Here is a 12,464-nt window from a genome sequence, read left to right on the forward strand (position 1 = left end):
ACAGACAGACTCTGAGGATCGCTGGCTAGCCAGCCCAGTCTGATTAATGAGCCCTGGGTCCCAGTAAGACACTTCTCAAAACACAGCCCGATGGCTTCTGAGAATGATCCTCATGTTGACCTCGTGCCCCGACATGTACATATGAACACACACAAAGGACTGCCTGGCAGTGGAGTAGATTGTACCACAGAAGGGAAACCTGTCTGTGGCTGAGGGCATAGCCCGGGGGCGCTAAAAGATGTTGTGCTATTTTAGGAAGGGCAGACTGGTGTGTTCAGGACCCAAAGGGTAAGCATCTGAGGAAACCTCTCAGAGGAAGGAAGAACAAGCTACCAGGGAGCCAACCCCAAAAGCCAGGGCATCCTTGAAGTAGGGAGGAACCTGAACTACCAGGCACCATGGGAGACAGGCAGAGGCAGGAGACAGTGTGCTCCAGATAACGGTGAGGTCCAAAGTCTGCAGAGGCTACAACAAGCCCAGGGAACAACAGCTCCAACATCACGTCCTCATTTCCCATAAATGGATAAGCCTCGGAATTCAGGAAGACCAATAAGTTCCTCTTCCTGCCATCTTGTCTTCGGAATGGTCATAAGGACTTGGGTTGTTTGTTCTTCCTTCTCAACTTCAGGATAAACTTAACAATGTCTCGAGAATCCTTTAACGCTTCTGACTGGTATTGCATTGACTCCACCTATGAGTATGGAAGGTGCTGATCTCTTCACAAGATATCGAATGCTCCTGTCCATGAAGATATGCAGCCACCTTCAGTTCCTCCACACAGGCTTTTCTTATTCTCTTCGAGACAGTCTTGCTACATAGCCCAGACTGGCCTTGAACCTGCGATCTCACTGTTTCCACCTCCCAAGTGCTTAGGACTACAGGCAGATGCTCCTGTGACCACATTCAACATGTGTATTTTTTGTTTGTTGGTTGGCTGGTTTTTCAATACAGGGCTTCTCTGCGTAGCCTTGGCTGTCCTGGAACTCACTCAAGTAGATCAGGCTAGCCTGGAACTCAGAGATCCTCCTGCCTCTGCTTCCTGAAGGCGTGTGTCACCACCACCCAGCTCAACATGCATAATTTAAAACACTTTATGAATCATACAGGCAGGGGTGTGGCTGAGTACGAGAGCACTGGCCAGGCATTTGCGAGGTCCTGGGGCTAGGGAGGACAGATGCTTCTCTTTTGAAAATAAAATAATGGTTATAGTAATGGCCACCCAATGAATATTATACAAAAACCATAGAATTGTGCAATTTCAGGCTACAATATGGCTCACGAGTAAGAGTTCTTGCTGCCAAACCTGATGACCTGAATTTGATCACACATACACACACACACACACACTATATAATTTTAAAATAAAAATAAAAGGGATTATGGGGCTGGAGAGATGGCTCAGTGGTCAAGAGCATTGGTTGCTCTTGCAGAAGGCTGGGTTCAGTTCCCAGCAACCATATGGTGGCTCACAATCATCTGTTACTCCAGTTCCAGGGGCTCTGATATCCTCTTCTGACCTCCCTGGGCTCCAGGCATGCACATGGGTACACATACATGTACATGCAGGCAAAAAACTCACACACATAAAATAAAATTAGTAAAACTAAAAACAAAATTTTGCATTATAAATGAATAAACTGTATGGGATATGAATTATATTTCAATAAAGAACTGAAGATAAAAGCTTCCGCTTTCAAAAACAGTTTTAGGCTGCCCCATATCGCCCTGACCACTGTATGAAACTGTCAGCCCACGACAAAGCCAGAAGTTGCTGTACTGGTCAGTCCCTGACCATAGGAAAGGAGAGAACTGCCCATCAGCCAGGGAGGACCCTAGCAATGAACTCCTGCCACACCTGAGGCCCTCTCAATGCACAAATGGGGATATAAAAAAGGTGACCCCAGCGTCCCTGGGGCAATCTTACAGGGGATAAGAAGATCTGCCCATAAGAGCAGAAGCTGAAAGGTCTTCAGCTGAAGGTGAGAAAATAGGACACAGACCCTCATGCCACCATTGCCACGAAAACCTCAAACACTATATAAACACAGGAGACGCAGGAGAGGTATGCTCTGTGGGGATGCCATCTGAGCCTTCACAAGGAACACATTGTCGCATGCCAGAGCCAGGGTCCTGGCAGTGCCCAAAGCTAGACAGGCCTGGCCACCCATCTTCACTAGGCCAATTAAAGAAACAGCAGCGGAAGAGCCCTTCTGTATGGTATGGTCATAGGGGGTTAGGTCTCAACCCAAAACAAATGATTGAGCTGCTATTTAACACATCAAAGAGGACCTGCAAGCCAGGTTCTCCCTGCATCCCTCAGACCCTACCTATCACAGGGTCCTCCTGGCTGGCACACCCTGCCCCCTATCCTTAATTCTCCAGCCCAGGAGTTGGGCTGCCCTTCCCCAAATTGCCCTTCCCTATATAATCCAGACATTTTGGTGTCCTGGTCTTTTGTCTACTCTTGTTCAGGCCTTCTGGTTGCTGTACCTGGTCTCCTGGCTCCTCTCTCCCTTCCTCTTCCCCCTTCCCACATGACTCAGGGTCATGTCCACTCTGGAGTCCTCCAAATGTCCCTGCCTCTGGCTATGCTCTCCCACAAATCCATAATAAGCTTTCTCTTCCGCCATACCCAGAAATGGTCACATTCTTTTTTCTCTTTTTTTCCCCCCATCTAGTGGGCAGAGTAACAAACAGATCCAATGACCACCCTTTACCAAGTCTGTCTTTGATGGGATGTGAGGTTTAGGTTTCAACGAGGACAAGAGGTGCTCATAACTAAGTGGTCACTGGTGTGGTTCTGTCCATCTGACCCAAGGTCAGTCTCTTCCATGAGGTGTCCAGGTAAATCTTTTTCCGGGTCCAAAGCCCCTTTCCTGACTGGCACCAGCATTTCCTTCTCCCAGCAGGCCTGGGGAAATTCCAGTTTGTTTCAAGAGCATGGGTGCTGAAGGGAGAGGTGAATGTCTCTTTGGAATATCTTCCTTCTGTCAAAGGTTACAACAGGTAGCTCCCGCAAGCTAACCAGTTTGCTTTAACTGCAAGAGTCATTTGGAAGGGATATCAATTTTATGGCCTTTCCCTGGGCGTCACAACAGGAAAGCCGTGGAGGGGAAGCTCGTGGTAATCTAGAGTCCAGCACTTCCATCCAGCCCATGGCTAAGAGCTGATGGGGAGTCAGCAAATTATTACATGATTTGGTAATAAAGCCTGATATGGCTACAATAAAAGTTAATGATTAGGCACTTTCCTTCAGACAAATCACAGAGTCTAGACTGAGATTTTATAAGAACAAGGCTTTGGGTCTTTTCTGAGACAGGGTCTCAAGGTGTAGCCCTGCTGGCCTGGGATTCACTATGTAGACCAGGCTGGCCTTGAACTCACAGAATAAGGTTTGAAAGTCACTTCTACCAGCCGGAAGCCATTAGGGCAGTCCCCGCCCCGCCCGGGTCACACAAACAGCTCCTGTGCAGAAAAATCCTATTCACATTCTCAAAGCAGGCCTGTGCTGTGAACCGTGTGTGGAAACACCGGAAATAGCTTTGGTTTTGTTTGTAGCGGTTCAATGGAGCCCAGATTCGCATACGAGAGGCATCTGCTCTCCCAGTGAGCCTTACCCAGGCTGGCAAGCTCTCATTGCCAGGCTAACTTAAAGCTTCCATCCCTCCGCTAGTCAGCATCCTAACTTTTCGTTCTCCTTCCTCGCCCAGGAGGAAGAGCATTTGAAATGGAAAGGTTTGGGGTTTAGGAGGACACTGAAGCAGACTGGTCTTCGGGGCGCGAGATGTATTAAAATAGTCATTAATGCCATGGACAGACAGACAGACAGACAGACAGACAGCAACATGGCAAGGCCTCTGAGAATTCTGGCTCACAAGGCAGGTAGGGGTCCCTTCTTATAGGTCTCAGAGGAAGGGGAAGGTTTCCTGTCCTCAAGGCTGTCCTGAGTCAGGACAGGGAAGGGGAGGACTGGGGGATGGGGAGATGTGTCTCTGTGGATGTAGGGGAAGTGAGACATTCCTGTTATACCGTGGGGTGTGTTCTCGCTGTAGCTCTGTGGAGTCCGGCAGCCTGGAGTCTTCTGCTTCCTTGGGGCAGCGAAAATGCCTCCTGGGATCCAGGCACCTGGGGGTTCCGTTAGGTGTGGAGAGTCCCAGATAAACTCTGCCAGGTCTCTGAGGGGCAGGCCAGGTGTGCCTGAATGCCAATATTGGCACATTCCCCCTTTTGAAGGTGAGAAGCTAGGGGTGTCATGTGAGGGGAAATGAGGGTGCTGAGTTCTCAAGACTGCTTTCTGCTGATCTGGGGGACCTGAGAAAGCTGGGGGCGCTGGCCAGCAGTTCCCCTCCTCCTCCTTCTAGCCACCCAACCTCCCAGCTCCAATGTGTCTGCTCCTCTACCAGCCTCTCAGGTGAACCCCCAAGTCTGGGACACCCAAAACCCCTCTGTTGCTAAACACCATTCCCCCATTGTTATCCAATTACAAGATCCTACTAAGTACATTACCCAAGCTCAGTACCTCCTCTCTCTCCAGAGCCTAAGGGAACTCTGACCTTCTAAGAAAAAAGCTCCTTCGCCCCACCTCTCCTTCCTTTAACACCCCTAGACTTGCTGTTGAAAACCTAATGAAACCTATTGCCAGGTTCAAGACCTCAGGCTCATTAACTCTGCCGTGGTCCCTCTTCATCTTGTAGTTCCTAATCCTTACACACTTCTTTCCACTGTCCCCCCAGGAACCTCCCCCTTCTCAGTTCTAGATCTTAAGGATGCTTTTTTCTCTATTCCTCTCAGCTCTCAATCTCAAAACATCTTTGCCTTCACCTGGACTGACCCTGACACTCACCTCTCCACACAGTTCACCTGGACCGTCCTTGCCCAGGGATTCTGGGACAGCCACACCTGTTTGGTCAGGCTTTAGCTTCTGAGCTACCCTCACTGTCTCTCCCTAAGTCTAAACTCATACAGTATGTAGATGATATTTCACTTTGCAGTCCATCCTTGGAGATCAGCAAAACTGATACCTCTGCTCTTTTAAATTTCCTGTCCAAAAAGGGCTATAAAGTCTCACCTTTTAAGGTCCAACTGTCTACCTCTCAGGTCATTTACTTGGAATTAACTATTACCCCAAAGCTAATTCAGTCCCTTGCAGTTCCTTCTACAAAGAGGTTTTATCATCCCTAGGAATAGCTGGCTTCCTGCATTCCTGGATCCCCTCTTTTTCTCTCCTCGCCCGCCTCTTATATAAGGCAGCTCTCCGTTCTCTGCATGAGCCCCTCCTCCATCCCATTACTTAACTCTTCCAGAGATTCCAGCAGGCCCTTATCCAGGCCCCAGTTCTTCATCTCCCAGACTTAACTCATCCCTTCTCCCTCTGTAACAGAGAAGGAAGGATATGCCCTTGGGGTCCTAGGCATCAGCTGGGACCCCTTTGCACCTGTAGCATACCTATCAAAGAAGCTGGATCTCACCATTCAGGGCTGGGCACCCTGCATATACACTTTAGCGGCCACTGAGCTTCTTATTCGTGAGTCAGAGAAACTAACCTTTGGGTCACCCACCACTGTCTTCCCCTACCACAGTCTGTCCCATCTTTTAACTTACAAAGGCTTACAAACCTTACCCCCTCCCTGAGTTCTTTCCCTCCAGGTGGCACGAGCAGAAGATGCCACACTCACTTTCCAATCCTGCCCACCCCTTAATATCTCAAATCTCCTACCTCAACCTAACATTAATTATTCCCCATCTCATTCCTGCATAGAAACCTTAGAGGATCTACTGCCCCACCCCTCACATATACAGGAGGGCAAACTGTCCCAGGCCACTTATACCTGGTACACAGATGGCAGCTCCTTTTTATGTGAAGGGACTTGTAGAGCAGGTTATGCCATAGTGTCAGATACTGGGGTGGTGGAGGCACAGGAACTCCCTGACCATATGACTAATCAGCAGGCTGAATTAGTAACCCCTACCCATGCCTTCCAGTTAGCAAAGGGACCATTTTCAAATGTTTCCACAGACTTCAAATATCCCTTTCATATCCTCCTGTCCCACGCAGCTATCTGGAAGGAGTGTGGGCTTCTTATGATGAAAGGAGTATCCATTACTAACTCAGGTTACATTATGGACTTGTTAAAAGCCAGGGGCTCCCTTCCAGAAACTGACTGGCAGCTTGATTTTACTCATATGCCCACAGTCAGATGAGTTAAATATCTCCTGGTTTTGGTGGACACCATGTCTGGGTGGGTTGAAGTGTTCCCCACCACTAACAAGAGGGCCCAGACAGTTTCTGATGTTCTTCTCTGAGAAATCATCCCCTGGGTTGGAATTCCAATCTCTCTTCAGTCGGATAACGGCCTGGAGTTTACCTCCCTGATCTCTCAAACTTTATCTACGCTCTTACATTCCCTGGCATTTTCATATCCCACACCACCCTCAGTCTTCAGGGAAGGTAGAATGAACTAACCATTCCTTAAAAAAATGTTCTTGTTAAGATGTCACAGGAGCTTCACCTTGATTGGGTAAAACTTTTGCCTCTGGCCCTTCTTAGGCTTAGGGCTCCCCCCGAAAGCCCCCTTTCCATCCTGCCCTTCGAACGCATGTATGGGCAGCGGTTTTAATCCCCAGCCTCTCACCTAAAACCTTTCCCCTTCCTGATCAACTACTTACTCTGCTGCTATCCCATCTTCTCTCCATATTATGGGATTTTACTGACTACTCATTACCTCAACCATGGGCAAACTCATGCCCACCGCCGATTAAAATAGGAGATCAGGTACTAGTCTCTCCCTCAGACCAACGCCCCTCACCCCTTTCCCCTAAATGGCAGGGCCCTTTTAAAGTCATTCTTGTAACTCCCACAGCTGCCAAGCTCGAGGGACTCTCTCATTGGATCCACCTATCTCATTTTAAACCTTTTTCTCGTCCAGCTCAAGATACCCCCTCGAATACGGTAACTCAAACAGGGCCCTGCTCCCTTAAGTTCCAGAGAGCACCAAGATCAGCCATTCTTTCTCCAATTTCAGAAAAATAGAAGTGTCATCGCTGTGCTCAACTCTCCTGTGCCATAAACTCCACATGCTCTCCCTCTTCCTCTTTCTCCTGTCTGCTTTACCAACTTCTCCATATCTCCAATGCCATGCTTAAATTTCCAGTTAACCACTCAGCTGTTATTATAGGGACGATCATTAAACATAGATCCGGAGGTACAAGGATTGCCAAAAGCCCAGGTGGTAAGAAACAACTGGGGACATTCACAGACCCAGACTCCAAAAACTCACAACACAGACTTCAACATAACTGCAGCAGTGTCTCCTGGATGTTAAGGTAATACCATGATGCCAAAGAGAACAAGTGCCTTAAGATTTGCATCAGGTAAAACATTGGGGGTCTAATTCCCCTTTCTAAAAATTTCCCCTTCTTTTCCTTCCTCCTCCCCACCATCTTCTATTCCAACACTATACCATCATAATCATAAGCTTTTAATATCTCTAAAATTTATTTCTTTTCAAACATTTTTTCATAAGCTCCAGGGAGCCAATTGGACCTATCTAAACAGACCAGACTCACCCAGAATAAGTATCATTTAATTCTTACCTTATCATTCCTGGTCTCAGGAACCCCTGGGAAATTCCCTCCTCCACCCCCCCAAAAAACCTATCTTCCATCTTGGGACTCCCCTCCCTTAATCACCAGGATCTAAAATTTTTTCCAGACATAATTTTCTGCCTTTCCAGCATCTTGCGAGGTCCAGGCTGCCAGCCATCCAGTTCCACAGAGCCTGAAAAAAACACAAAGGTACTCAGCCACCCCAGGACGTGGTCAAGCATCTCAACTCTCCGACACCCACAAAATCAGCAAAAAGCAGTCATGAGAGACCTTCCCACCCATTAAAGACCCCAAACTTCCCAAATTTTTGCCCCATTCCCACCCATTAAAGACCCCAAATGCCCCAAATTTTATAATATACAAACGGGTGGAATGTTATGATTTAGCCACACTATGCCTGACACTTCTGGGTTCCAGGGCCACACGTGCGGACAAGCCCTCAGGCGTGACCCATGTGCAGCATGTATGATGCAGCTACATGAGCCCTTGTGTGCATGCATGAGCTCTGTCATCTGCGTATGACGTAATCACATCATCCCCTGTGTGCATGTGCTAGGCGGTCCTTAAAAGCTGAATGTGCCATCCTCAGCTCTCTCTCTCTCTCTCTCTCTCTCTCTCTCTCTCTCTCTCTATCTATCTCTATCTCTCTCTCTCTGCACACCGACCTCACCAGGCCTGTACACCCCCCTCTAATAAACTCCTAAGTGGGTTTGTTGCGTGTTCTGTGTTTCCTTCTCATTCGCACCAGGCAATTTCAAAGACTATGAATTTTTGGAGTCTTAATGTAACAGTAGCAGAGAGAGAGAGAAAGAGGAGAGAGAGAGAGAGAGAGAGAGAGAGAGAGAGAGAGAGAGAGAGAGAGAGAGAGAGAGAGAGAGAGAGAGAGAGATCTGGGAGGTGTTTCATTCTTTTGAGCTTCTCGAATCACTTTCTCTTTGTCAGCACTTAAGCGTCTCACCCTCAGACCTTCGTGACTTGCGTCTACACACCTTAAGTCACTTTCTTAGACCCTGAAACAATTTTAGATCCTCACGTCTTAAGGTTTCATATCCTCACAAAAGCTTCACACTTTGAACCTCTTTCTTTCTGTCTAATTCACTGGGAGACACAGGTGGCTGACCCCTGAGAGCAGTCACTGCAAACAAAGCGCCTTCCTTTAAACCAGGGAATCGTAAGAAACTGTACTGAAACACGGTTTGAGAGTTTCTCTTTTCTTGAGTTTGGTGATGAGATACATTGTGTCTAGACTTAGTATTAGCTCTGGGAAAGGGAGGCCTGCGACCTGAATTCTACACAGAGAACTGAGAAGGCAGAAGCAGCTTTGGTTGTTGCTGTTAAACTGAAAACGTTACTAGTTGTCAAACAGCATTAGAGTTCTGAGAAGGATAAATTTTACCTGAGTTTGCAATTGAAAATTAGAGACTTATTTGCTAGCTACCTAGACAGCTACCCCAGGGTCCTCCATGGTCATTACGGGCAGAGGTCTCAAGCAACACCAGTCTTCGACAGCAATTTCTCTTTAACGTTGGGGCATCCATCTTTGGTCTACAGGCCTAGGCCTACAAGATCCCAGAAGATCTAACAGACTCTCTGTGGAGTATTGACTTGTGAGAGGACAAACCTACTTTTGTCTAGGCAACTCAAGGCATTCAGTTCCCCAGAGTCCCGTTTTGTCCACCGTCTGAAGAGGGTCTTGGCAGTAGTTGACGTGAAAGGCAGTTTTTGTTTGGTGACTAGGGTTGCCACTTTTGAAGCAGATTCCATGTGGAGGTTCTTCTGTGCCCATCTATCTTCTTTGGAGGAAACAGGTGTGCTGCCAGGACCTGGCATGTCTCTCTATTACAAAAAGCTTTTTAATTAAAAATTTTAAATGCAATATTTTCATTTCTCTAAATGTGTTTGAGGATCAAGGGAACAAAATCTGTTAGGTATATATATCTAAATCAGACAAATGTTGTTTAGTTTTAACTTTGAGAGCATATGTAAGTTAAACCTGGATGTACAGTTTCCTCAATTAGTTATACCTCACCAATGTTAGAAAAAGCAAGAAGGTTAGGCATATATTCTTAAATTGGTATTTGTTAGCCTGATTAGACCTTAGATAAGGAGACCCTTTGTCAGACTGTTTAGATATCATCAAATAGGAAAATTTCAGTCTCTGGTGTTTAGCTGTGGTCCTAAGATAGATAAGATAGATACTAGAGATGGTGATGAGGTCATCCGACTTCTGCCTCTGACCTTAGCCAAAATGGTGCCTACCCACGTGTTCTAAGGTATTGACAGACCACGTGGTGTTTTCCAGAGCTGATTCAGTCTGGAGTCAGAAGCCTTACAGGTTTTAAACCATAAACAATTAGCAAGACACACATACAGGGCACATAAAACTCAGGCATTCAAAACCAGTTAGAAACACACGCATGCGGCCACACTGTTCACGCTTCCCCATCCGTACATATGATGGGGAAACAAAAATTTCCCCGGGGAAACCATGTCACATGACCAATCTAAAATTCCAACAATAAAAGTTCACAGTATACAGTGGCACAGGAATAACCTACACTTCCTGGCCCATGACGCAGCTCCCATAAGGCCTGGGTAGCCCGTGCCCAAAGTCTGGAGGAGAGGTAGCAGTGCAAGCTGCCCAAGATTGAAAGAGAGCCTGAATGAGCAACGCGTGGAGAATTTGGAAGGGGATTTTTTTTGAGAGAGAGAGAGAGACAGAGAGAGAGAGAGAGAGAGAGAGAGAGAGAGAGAGAGAGAGAGAGAGAAGGTATAGCCAAGTTCCTGCATGGTACAGGGGATTGGGGAGCACAGGAAAGAACCAAATTACAGCACAGCACAGAAACTGAGTAGAGAGAGGAGTTGGATTTGAAGCAAAGAAAAGAGAAAACTTGAATGTAGGGAAAGGGGACTCTTCCTGTCTATTGGATCACTGGCAGAAGTTGCAAATGTCCTGTGAAATATTGGGATATGGGGTACTGGTAAGCAGCTGTGTGAATTGATATCTGAGGGGTATTGGGGCAATGGCAGGGAAGTTTAGGCACATTTTCCATAAGTGAGGTAGAAAAATAAGAGCCAAGGGCTGAAGGCCAGCATCCCAGAAATTCCGTGAGGACTGATGAGGTAGCACAGGCTGGCCATGTGTCATCACACGGAAGTCCAGGGGCCGTGCAGTGCTGAGTGGGCACAAGCTGTCCCCTGTGTCGTCAGACAGGAACAGGGGTTGGGGAGATCTGAGCATGACAGACACAGGGTTGCTGGTACCAGGGTTTGTGGGTGGGGCTGAAAAGTAAGAAACCATAGTCAAGACGAATCCTCACTCATGAGAAATGGTCAGATGTGGAGATGGAGTGGCTGATTGATCATGCCAGTGTTGGATGAAGGGGTTCAGCCATCCTTTAGCTGAAAAGGTGATGTTGAAGGTTCCAGGGTTCCTGAGTGCCTCACCCTGCCGGGAGAACCTGATGAGTTTGATGGCACCAGTGTTGTTTTTAAAATGGCGGGTGGCAGCCTTGGCAGGTTAGAGTCAAGGGGTCCCATTCGGGTGAGAAAGAAACAGTACTCAAGTGGAGAGTTTTATTGGGGGGAGGGAGAGAGGGGAGAGAGAAAGAGGGCACAGAGCAGCCTTATGGGGAGGGGGAGAGAGAGAGAAAAGGAGGAAGAAGAGAGAGGAAGCGGGCAGGGTTGTTCCTTTTAAAGGGAAGGGCACAACACATGTTCACAGAGACTGCACACTGGGTATCCATGCAGGGGTGACACACACTGCCAGGTCTCCAAGTTGTGGAGAGCTACCCTTCAGCATCCTTATCACAAGTTTCACGAGTTCTCTTCGATGGTTTCCTGTCTAGGCTGTTCCTCTTTTTGGGGGGGTGGGAGTGGGGGATAGTGGAGGCTGTCACAGAAGTTTTCTATGTGCTTCTTTCTCAACTGAGTCTGCAGTCATCGATACCATGGGCCACGGACATCAACACGGCCTCGGGTGACTCACACCAATGTGCAGGTCCAGTTCTTATCTTCTTGAAGGGAAGAATTCAACCACAAGACACACTTTAAGCAGAGTTTATCCAGCACAAGCCCTCCAAAGAGAGATCGGAGTGGGTTGTCCCAAAGAAGGAGTACACAGCAGAGTGGGTTCTGTGTTGCAGATCTTAAAGACCCCCTTTGAATATTTATGAGATAGGTGGCATTCTCATGAGGATCTATCTGGAGATGCCCTTGGTTTTCACTGGTGCTGGGGGCCAAACACAGAGAGCACTCTGCTCCTATACTAAGCCCCCAGTCCATAAGGTATTTCTTCCCATAATCCCCCAGAAAAGCCCACAAAGTAAAGGTTCAAAAACACAATGAAAACAATAGTAAAGAAAGCTATGCTTTTCAAGAATGCAGACTGTGCCTTTGTGGAGCAAAGGAGGCCCAGACTCTTGGGGACAGATGTTGAGTTGCCCAGCTCTTGAGGACAGATGTTGAGTTGTCTAGCTCTTGGGGACAGATGTTGAGCTGCTTGGCTCTTGGGGACAGATGCTGAGTTGTCCGGCTCTTGGGGACAGGTGTTGAGTTGCCCAGCTCTTGGGGACAGATCTTGAATTGCCTGGCTCTTGGGGACAGATGTTGAGTTGCCCAGCTCTTGGGGACAGGTGTTGAGTTGCCCAGCTCTTGGGGATGTTGAGTTGTCCTGCTCTTGGGGACAGATGTTGAGTTGTCCGGCTCTTGGGGACAGATGATGAGTTGGCTCTTGAGGTGTTAGTCCCCACAGACAGTTAGGTAATGACCCAATTGTAAAAGTCAGCAAGATGCATGTGGAGCAAGACCACAGATCTCAGATATTTTATTCTTTTATTGATTTTTTAAGACAGTCTCCT

Source organism: Arvicola amphibius, chromosome 6 (assembly GCF_903992535.2).
Source record: "Arvicola amphibius chromosome 6, mArvAmp1.2, whole genome shotgun sequence".
Taxonomy (NCBI): domain Eukaryota; kingdom Metazoa; phylum Chordata; class Mammalia; order Rodentia; family Cricetidae; genus Arvicola; species Arvicola amphibius.